Genomic DNA, 11,734 nt, shown 5'->3' with positions numbered 1-11,734 from the left:
AATCCAACCCCAAGTTAGTTAGAAATATCTATTTAAATTTTAAATTCAAATCTTAAATTCTCATAAATTCAATTCATCAACCCTTCAGACTCCAGGGATTGAAAGTTTTGGTCTCCTAAATCCTATGTTTTAAATTTCATCAAAATTGAACAGTTGGATTAAAAGTTATAAGCATTCTAAATTTTGTTCTTTTTATAAAAGAAATAGATCTATTCAATATGAGCCATCTGATTCGCTGATCAAACAGCCTAGATTTGAAATCATGTATGCATCTGCACTTATGCTTGAACACAGGTTTATAATAACAAATTGTGTATGATGTGGCAGCATCATGGCCCTTCATCCTATCCATGGTCGATCCAATGGCAATATCTTATTGCAAACTCTTGTTAGAAATTGTGGTGGCGCATCATCACATCCACAATTATTGCCAATAATGATTGGTAATGATTATGAGCTTTCTGAATTTAAATTAAAATTCTGAACTTCTATAACTTCCAAAATACATCAAAATTTCAATTTCCATCCAAATTGAGTGTTCTTGTACTTGTTTGAAAGCTCTTGATCTATAGAATTTTCTAAAAATAATTTAACCCATTTTGATCAAGGGATCTTGTGTAAAACATGGATAAATGTTTTTCAATTATCTATAATTTCTCAGGATCTAATTATCAAATTTCCTCAAATTTGGATGGTTAATATTATGCAATATCCTAAACCTACCCTAATTTTCTTGGCTCTTGATTTGACTAGATTTTTCTATGATTTGAATTTTCAAGTTAACAAGTCTATTTTTTACTAATAACTTTGAAAATTCATAGCTATTCATGCACTTATAATCAAAGATTCATGTATATAATTAACCAAGGATTTTTCAAAATTTATAATAAATTCATTTAATATCCCACAAACATAAATAATATCACCAAATTCTCAAAATTAAAACACAATAGAGGACAAAATCATTATGAGATTAAAAAAAATTAAATTTATATTATAAATATAAAAAATTAATTAATTTTAAAAAAATATTAAAAAAATAATTAAATTACTAAATAAATTTTAAGTACTTTGATTCGTCATTAGGGGCTAGCCCTGACATTTGGAGATGATTTTAAGAGGTTCTTAGTTGATTTGGAACCAAAAATAAGAAATGTGCCTAATTAAATAATTAAATAATTCCAAATTTACATTAGACTTTAACATTCATAACTAATTTAATAAAACTCCAAGTTCAATAAACTCAAAGACAGTGGACTAATCTCTGGATCTAGTTTTTATGAAAAATATTTGAACTCTATAATTCACTATAAATTAAAAAGTCAACCTTTAGTTCAAATTTTATTCACAAAATGCATCAACCTTATAAAATTATAGCTAATTATAGAAAACACCAAATTTAGGAAACTCAAAAAAATTTGACTCATCTATATATCTAAAATTTATGAAACAATATATAATTTTAAGAAACTAAAGCAAATGAAAAAGTCAAGAAATGGAACCTTTATTTAATATATTAAAATATTCATTAAAATTTTGAAAATCATAAAATTATAACTTCAGTGAATCATTAATCTAATAAATTATATAAATAAATAATATTAAATGAATAACTAACATTCATATTAATATTTTTTTAGGCTAGACTACCTCAGGATGCAGGGCTACCTACCATAAGGAGGCCTTTGTCCACATGCTCATTATTTAGAACGTTAATACTAAATTATCAACTTAAATAAATAAATTTAAAAACTTGTAGATACCATTTTTAATACCCTTGTGATTGATTCCTTTTAGTAGAGTAAATGTGTACAAAATTGAGAAGATTTAAGGAATAAAATATTTAATTAAATAAAATACTACATATTATTAATATACCCCAGTCTAAGTGAGTTGGTATATTACATTTTAGAGTCTAAGACTTATTGATGTGTAGCTCTAGCACTTAAAAGTTGTTAAATACTATATTATTTAAAACCTAAATTTAAACAACTTTAATAATCAAAATATCCTTAAAAGAATATATTAGCTAGGTTAATTCCTTATAACACATGCTCCGCTAATATATTCCTAGATCACCTCCAAATCTAGGGTTCAATCTCCTGAGCTCCCCTCTCTCCGCTCCTGGCATCATTTCTTTGGTGTTTTCACCTTATTTTATTCCTCTATTATTTGCTTTGTTGGTTTTGCATTTTATTTTAAGATTTTTTTTTTTAGTTTATTGGTTTGGAAGATGATGACTCCATCTCCATCTATCCCTCTAATTGCTTTGATTTGTAATGGAAAATCTCAATCTTTAAGGAAGTTTTAGCCAATTCTTCCTCTTCTTCTACTAAGCTTCAATTTATTCAAACCTAATTTAAAGGATAGCTTTCTTTGATCTTTGATGATTCTTTTGTGTTGTAACTGGCTGCCCCCTTTACTCTTACTTTAGTTAAAAAGTTCCTTCTTAGGAATCCAAATTTGGATGCATTCATAAGTTCTTCATTAATATGAAACTATCAGGATCTTTTCTTATTGGATTGCTTTGTTTGTCACATATTGTGACTCAACTGAGTAATGATTTGTAATATAGTCATATTTTTTTCATGGAGAACCTATAATATTCAAGCTTGTCAAATGAGATTACTAAAATGGACACTAGATTTTGATGTCCATGAGAAATCTCCTATCACCCCTGTGTGGATCTCCTTCCCAAATTTGAGACATCATTTTTTTTAACTCTCAAATTTTATTTGACTTGGCTTCAATTTTTGGTAGGCCCTTGCAGATGGATCAGGCTATAGTATCTATATCTCATCCATCTATGGCCCGTGTTTTAGTTGAACTGTATATTTCTTAAAAGCATACTAATGAGATTTGAATTAGTTCAGAATTAAATGGTTATTTCCAAAAAGTTTATTTTAAAAACATACCTATTTTTGTCCTCATTGTAAGATACATGGTCACTAGTTAAATGAGTGTTACATGCTATATCCACATCTTTGGAAGAAGAAGGATTCCTCCAAACAGTCCACTAGAGAGGATGTTCCTTCGGGTGATCTTGATATTTTTATTCCTATTCCTGATGTTATTGAGGGCAATGTTCCTTAAGTGCAGGATAAGGTTGATGAATCCATACAACTTATCATACCTCATAATGAATTGCATTCCACTAATATTATTGAATCTCTTATTAGTCAGGAAGTAAATCTCAACCATATTTCTTATTTAGCTTATGGCTCTCAAAACATGGATGAAAAAATGTTTGACCTCACTACTAATCTAAATATTATTCCTTTTTCTTCTACTACTCCTTGTGTTATTAATAAAAACTTACGTGATATGGAATAATTTAATATAATGATTATGAAATATAATTTAATTAATATTGGCTTTTTAGTAATAAATTCACTTGTAACCATGGTCATTTATGCCAAAGGTTGGATCGAGCTTTATTTAATAATTATTGGCTTAACTCTATCAAATCTATTATCATTAAGCATCTTAGTAGGACTCTTTCTGTTCATTCTCCATTCCTTATCTCTCTTAAGTTTAGGCATATTAAATCTCCTTCTCAATTTAGATTTTAAAACATGTGGTTGCTTCCTAAATCTTTTTTGGACTTGGTTCAAGAAAATTGGCATGCCGCTTTACATCCGGATAACTCTATCTTTGGCATATGGAGACTTTGGTTAAAATTGAAAAGGTTTAAGAAAATCTTAAACTGGTGGAATCATAATGTATTTAAAATCATTTCTCTAATATCTTGAATGTTGAAGAGAATACGAACACTATGGAGGCTCGATATCAATTGACTCCTTCTGATGATAACTTCAATTTACAGAGGGAAGCTAAATATAGTATTTTTAAATTACGAGTTCAGGAAGAAACTTTTCGAAAACAAAAAGACATTGCAAAACATTTTATTGATGGAGATAGCACTACTAAATATTTCCATGCCTTGGTTAAGAGGAAACGTGCCAAAAATTCTATTTATAAATTTATTTGTGATGATTGCTCTATTACAGAGGATTGCTTGTAAATTGCTAATCTAGGGAATCATCATTTTTAAAAACATCTTAATAAATATTTTAGTCATACTCATATTGATAACCTTGATATTATCCCTAACCTTATTACTCTAGAATATAATGAGTCTATTTCTAAACCTCCTACTTTAGAGGAAGTTAAAGATATTATTTACGAATGAATGGTGATTTTACATTGGGGCTTGATGGCTTCACCATTAAATTTTTTCAAAAAACCTGGCATATTATTAGAAGTGATCTTTTTTCTGTTGTTAATGACTTTTTTTACTTGAAATTACATTCCAAATTTTTTTCTTCTACTTATATTGCGCTTATTCCCAAAAACAAATATGTTAGTAACTAGAATAACTTTAGACATATTATTCAATGCACTATTTTTAATAAATTGATCTTAAAATCCTTATGAATCATCTAAATTCTATCTTGCCTAAAATTATCTCACATTATCAAATGGAGTTTGCTAAAGGGCCCGGTATTGCTAATAATATTCTTTTGGCCTACAAATTTTTCCAAGTTCTGGATGTTAGGGTGAGAGGTGGCAACATGATTTTAAAACTTGGTATTTCCAAGGCTTATGATAACATTGATTAGAACTTTGTTTATAATATTATGCATTTCTTTGGTTTTAACTTAAATTTTATCAATCTTATAAAAAATTACATTGAGGATTCTCACTTTTCAATCATTATTAATGGTAAAAGCAATGGATTTTTTAAATCTTCTTATGGTCTTAGACAAAATGATCCATTATCTCCTGCCCTTTTCATTATTATTGTTGATTATTTAGCTAGAGGCCTTGATAACTTCTTTAAAAAGTTTCCTAGCATCAATTTCAGAACTTAGGATGGTTTTCCTATTTCTCATTTATGTTTTATGAATCATTTTATTATGTTTACGAGTGTTTCTATTAATAGGATTAATAAACTTATGAATTCCTTTCATCAATTTGAAATGGTATGTCGTCTTGCTCTGAACAAACACAATAATTGATTTATTCCTTCTAAGAAATTACCTAATGATCGTATTATGGCTATAAAATATTTAACTAGTTTTGTGCATGGCCATTTGCCTATTAAATTCCTTTGGGTGCGACTTTTTAAAGGCAAAAAGAAGAATTTTCTTTTTATGATTTAATTACTATTGTGGAGAACAAACTTCTGTCATCGAATTTTTATTTTTGAGTTTCGGGTGTAGATTAATTCTCATCCCTAGTGTTCTTTATTCTCTGCTAGTTTACATTTTTCAAACTCTTTTACCAACTCTGGTGGTTTGCAATAAGATTGATATGCTTATTAAAAAAAAAATTAGAAAGGGGCTAGTAGCAATTCTAAAATTATTTGGTCCTCTTGGGACAAGTGTTGTGATGTCTTGGATGAAGAATATTTGGGGTGTAAGAGTATGAATGACTTGGCTTATGCCTTTTTTTTATGTTTTGATACAATTTTCATCCTAAAGTGAGCCTTTGGTCTAATTTTATATTTGTTAAGTATTGTGTGGGTAAGCATCCAACTTCTTGTTGTTTTAACTAAGGAGATTCTAAAGTGTGGTAGAGATTGTGCAAAATTAAATGGGTTGTTGATCCCTTTATCTATTGGGGGCTTGGTGGTGGTGATGTTTTCTTTTGGCAATATCATTGGTTGGGGGGCCAATCTATTGACTCCCTAACTAACATCTCTTCCAGTATGGCGGTTAAGGTGAATTATTTCTTTTTTCATAATTGTTGGAATTATTACAAGTTTGCTAATGTTATTCCTAATTCTATTATTCAACAAATTTTGAACCTCACCCTGAATACTGACACTGATGATTTACTTTTATGTGGCTTGTCCAAAGATGGTGGCTTTAGAATAAAGGATGCTTGGCATGCCTTTAGATCTAAGAATGAGGTTACTATCATTCTTTATTTCCTTTGGCATAAAGGTATTCCTTCCATAGTTGCTATTTTTGTTTGGAGAATCTTACATAGGTTCATTCCAACAGATGATAACTTAATAAAAAGAGGTTTTACTTTACCATCCAAATGCTAATGTTGTTATCATGTCAAAAATATGCATCATGTTTTGCTTTTTGGTCCTTTAGCTATTAAAACTTGGATTTATTTTGATGGCTTTTTTATTTGAATTACTTTAATGCTGAAATGTATATTAATGCTATGCTTAATTATGGGTTTATCAAGTCCATAGGCCACATCAAAAAAGTTATTTCTTTTCTTATTTTGTGGTATTTATGGTTGGATAGGAATAATTCTATTTTCAATGGTGTTTGTATGAACCATCTTAGGATTATCCAAAATATGAAAGACAATGTTATTTCTCTTTACTCTGTTAAGTTACTCTTTGTCAAGAATTTTTAGAACTATCATTATGTACCTTTTGATTTATGGATTAAGCTAGAAAATAATCATCTTCCTAAAGAATTTATTGGACCAACCCCAATTTTAATTCCTAACAGTTGAATGTGGATGCTGCTATCTCTAGGTCCTCTTCGAGTTCAGGTGGGGTTACAAGGGACTATCATGGTTGTTGAATTATGGCTTTTGTAGGTCCTCTACAAAATTGTGATGTTAACAAAGATGTCATTTTGGCTATGCTTTATGGTTTAAGGATTTGTATCTCTCTTGATTTAACTAACATTAGTATTTAGTTTGATCCTAAATATTACTTTCAATTTAATAATTCTCTTGAGGAGTTGGTGTGTAATTATTCTCTTTTTTATCTAGTAAGGGATATTAAGAATTTGTGGATCTTTATGAACTATTCTTCCTCTCTTGTTCAAAAGGATGGTAATACATGTGTTAATTACCTTGCTAATTAGTGGAATGGCTAGCTGTGTATGTCTGATTTTACTGCTACTAACCTCCTTGCTCTACTGTGGGGTCTTTTAAGATTAGATAAAATTGGTATTCCTTATGTTAGAACATAATATGTGTTGTTGGCTGGAATTTTTTTTATCTTATCTTCTATGCTTCTAGGGGCTTACTCTCAGGTTTTCACTTAGGTCCTATTTACATTTTTTTTTCTTTTAATGCCTCCCTATTCTTGTTTGGGTTGTAGCTTTTCAGTATGTTTTGGTGTTATAACCTACAGATTTCTTGACCCTTGTAGCCTTGTGTTGTTTGGTTTTTCAGGCTTCTTTGGAGGCTTTATCTTGCTGCTCTATTTTCTAGTTATTTGGTCCAATTTGCAGTTACGTTCTTTTATTTGAAGCTTGTTGTGAGTGTTTGGTATGGGTTCTATTTTGCTTCTTGGTATCCATTTTTAGTTGTTTTTAGGTTATTTTTGTGCGTGGATGATGGGTGTTTTCTGGAGCAATTCAGTTGGTTTGATTTCCTTTTGGTTTGATTCTAAGAGTTTATCTTTGTAGCTTTATTTCCTTTTAGTTTTATGTTTCTATTTGGGTGCCAGAGTTATTTATCATTACTTCTCTCTATGGCCATTTTTCTCTATTGGTGTTTGCGGTTATTGGGTTATTCTGCGGCTTATTTACTAGGTGATTCTTAGTGTCTTTGGGTCGTTGCTGATTGTTGGTGGAATTTTGAAAACATATTTTAAAAATATTAGTTTTCTTTGGGAATTTTAAGATTAAGGTTGAGTTCTAATTCTAAGGTCGAATCAACTCATTAGAAGGGTCTTAGTGACCTCACACAAAAATGAGGTCAACACTGATGTTGGGCATTGTGGCTCTTTTATTTATAGCCTCTTCTTTAATGGATTTTGTCCTCTGATTAATGTCTGGACGTTAATCATGGATGATTGGTCGTATTATCTAAATGTGTTGTGATGGTTTTGGTTTATGAATCCCTTGTTTTCTAGTTGCGTGGCCAATAACCTAGGCTACCAGTAGGTTTTCCTTCTTTTTTCCTTCTATGTCTATACTTATTTCAGGTGGTTGGGCCTTTTTCCTATTGCTTCTCGTCCATGGTTTTAATGGATTTCTTGCTAATGTTTTGGGATTAATGAAGCCATGTGTTCTTTATTAATTGATGAGTTAGCTATTTATACTATCTTTGAGGTGAATAAGTGTGGTGAACCTTCTAGTATTTTTATTGTCCATTCTACTTTAAATAATGGGGTTGATGTTGGTTGCTTGGGTTGCTCTACTGTTAATCTTTGGATTCTTGTTATTTATTCCTATTTCCCCCCTTTTATTTGTATTATGAATACCTATTCAAACTATCAACCTACTATGGGTTGCTTCTATTGGTGTTTTTCTTTCGGGGCCTTCACCTTTTTATGAAGAATTTTCTTAGTGCATGTGCTCGTCATGGTGCCAATTTAGATAGGAAGCTAGAGCTCATTGTTATTTTTTATTATCTTCCTTCTTTTTTGGTGCTCTTACTTATGCACCGTAGAATGTATTTAGGTTTTATTGTACTTTGTCCTAGTAGGGAACTCAAGATCTTAGTATTTTTTTTGCTTTCTTTTTTGTGTTTCTTATGAGCATGAGTGAGCTTGAGGTCCCTTTAAGGACTTTGTAATTTTTACTTGAATTAATTTGTGATCCCCTCTATGGGTTTTGCTTATATATATATATATATATATAAGAAAACTAGAATCTCTAAATCAGTAAATCTTGAATGCAAACCACACTTTAAAGACCTAGAACAATTAAATACATTTATAGTAACTTAAAACTAATAATGCCTACAAATATATATATATATATATATATACTTATACAACATATTAAATATAAAAGATTTAAATATACCTGCTCATACATTTATAAATGGGTCTCCAAAAGTTGATATCCTTTCCTTTAGAGAATACTCACTCTAGAATTCCTTAAAAGACTAGGGGCTTAAATACCATAAGAAAGTATATTTGAATCTATATATATTGTAGGATTTGAAATGCAGGTTTGTTTGAGTGGATCCTTATCACCTTTATTTTCTTCACAATCTAGGTCTATTGTAAATTACCAAATCAAAGAATAGATACATTATTTTTTATATTAAGTCTTTCATTAATTACATTACTTCATGCATTGAATTCATATGGGTGATAGTTTGCATTAGTGAGTAGAAATTCTTATATGTTTTTTTTTGGTGTATATATTTTAATCTTTCAAAGAACATATATACTAGCTCTAGGACAATATACTAATGGGTACAATATAACCAACCCATTTACCCAATCATGCATATATACATGAATTTTAATTATTTCAATTAACATTAAGCCAAACTTTTATGCCAATATGAGCAAGATGGTAGGGTTCTAATGTGGAGGATGTTATGCTTTTCCTTTTGTATAGGGTTGTTATACTGTTAGAAAATTTTGTTAGCTAAATTAAATATGATAAATTTTAAAGTTCTTAGTGAGTCTTCCAACTAGTTTCATTCAAAATTAAAGTTAAAATTACTCATCTTGAGTCATAAATTTTAGATTATGATTCAACCTTTGATATGTCAGATAGAGCGCCTACCATCCATAACATCTAAGATGATTGATTTTACATTAGGATTTTTTTATTTTTAGCTTGCAACTCACTCATAGAAGGTATAAATCCAGATTTTAAACACCTCTTCATTCTTTGCACATTCCTATTGAATTCTCTTAAAATTTGAAATCTTAAACCTTTATTCTAAGGATAACTAGAGAATTTATAATCTAAATCTTTTACATAAATCTTGTTAGCCCAAATATTTATTTAGATCCATATGTTTTTGAAAATATTTAGTCTTCACTTTAATCAAGAGTTTCCTCTTAGGAGATGTAATTGAATAAAGAGGCTTTGCTTTGCCTATTTTGGGAGTCTACAAACCAAAAAAAAATAAACTCTATCTTAGTTTCTTTCTATGGTAGGGGAAAGATTTATGGAATGCATACTAAGATTTATATATTGGATTAATTTCATAATTAAAACGTTAGGTGAATATTTATTTTATATTTTAGGACTAATTGAATGTCTCTATATAGTGTTCAATCTTGAATGAAAAGTTTATCTTCTCAAATTGATAGTGAAATAATTTTATATTCTTAGGGATGGCATAATGTCAATCAATGTAGATTTGATTAAAAATACCAACAAAATAAATTTAAAACAAATTTTGTGTGACATTTTGTATTTGGACATTAAATTTATGCATATGCTAAAGTCACCTATAAGAAAGTGCACTATAAACTAGATTCAAAAAGTTATATGCCTATGAATTTTAGCTTGCTATTTAACAGGTGTTCATAAGCAATCAAATGAGTATACTATATGTGCCTGAGACTTATGTAGAGACAATAATTAAATTAAAACATATAAGAAAAAAATGTATCATTTAATTATACCCATGTTTACATTGGGTTACTCTGACAAAAAAGTTTTAAATAAATATTGATTGGGCAAGGGTGACTCATTTGCTAGTCAGACTTGCACCATCGCTCATATCTTCATTGCTAAACTCATCATAGAGGCACAAAATTACTTTGTAGCAAGGAGAGAGAATGCCTTTAACATCAAGCTTGTGCAAGAGGAATTTGATTCCTTGGTGATAATTCTCCCTAGAACATTTTTAAGAAGGCCTCCATCCATAAACTATTCAACTTTATTAAACCTTTAAATTAGCTTGCACACCCTCACTTCAGCTTTCTTTTTGGCCTCCTGCAACAACAATGCATGCACATTGGTAAAATCCAACTTAAATTGTGCTGCTTGTCAAACTTTTCAAGTTTTTCCTCCACTATGCTCATCCTCTTAGCCAACTCAAATTTTTTTATTTCTCCCACCCTCTACATAACCTATATCATTTTTTGTATATGTGCTATGAATTCATCTCACTGAACTTTGGCTTATCTAGTAATGACTAAGAAAGTACACATTCCAAAAAGCTTGTTTTAACCCATTACTGGCTTAAAATCTCACTTCCTCCTAATCAAGTTTTTCAAATAAAGAGTTTAACTATTCATAAAAAATGAATTTATATTAGTTATAGTAATACCATGACACTCACTCCTCATCTTATTCTTCCTCTTCATCCCCTCTTAAGCCTCGCCATTCCCTAACGAACTAGGTAAACATTCACTCTACATGTAACTCATCAACTCTAAAGAAGAAAAAGAAGACTCAACAAGCTTATGACTATTGCCAATTATTGCGGATCTATGGTTTATGATTTTGATGATAGTAAACATTCCTTATTTCTCTACGATTGCCTTATGTGCTAACATTTCAGGTCTACACGATCAGACTGCAATTAGGAACCAGCTCAAGATTGGGTAGACTAGGTCTGTGTCAGTTTGTAATCTTTTTCCTTTCTTGAGTCGGTTGTATTTGGTCTGGCATCTAATGATTTGTAACTTGGAAGATTTTCTGTTGTGCTCTAAAAGATTTCTATTTTTGGTAACATCATCTGGCACGATATTTATATAATCCTGTACGATCTAACAAAAGTAGAAACCCTAATTAGGGCATCCTCATTAAAGCATTCGTCATTACGCAAAACATATCATCCTGGACGATTTTGTATCGGCCAGGACGATAGGCTCAATTCAGCAAGAATCTGCCGCCAAATTTTTTTAGAAATAACCTATTTTTGGACATTGTCCAGGACTATAGAATATCGTCCAGGACGATCCAGGTCAATTTTTTTAAAATTTCACTCGAATTTAAGGAAAGCAATTACATGGTCAATTCATCTTGGATGATCTCCAGATCGTCCGGGCCGATTATACATTGTCCAGCTTCATTTCAGGGCGATATTAAGGATGATT

The sequence above is a fragment of the Dendrobium catenatum genome, unplaced genomic scaffold (assembly GCF_001605985.2).
Source record: "Dendrobium catenatum unplaced genomic scaffold, ASM160598v2 original_scaffold_250152, whole genome shotgun sequence".
NCBI classification, from domain to species: Eukaryota; Viridiplantae; Streptophyta; class Magnoliopsida; order Asparagales; family Orchidaceae; genus Dendrobium; species Dendrobium catenatum.
The sequence above is the reverse complement of the archived record's forward strand: the minus strand, read 5'-3'. Positions refer to the sequence as shown.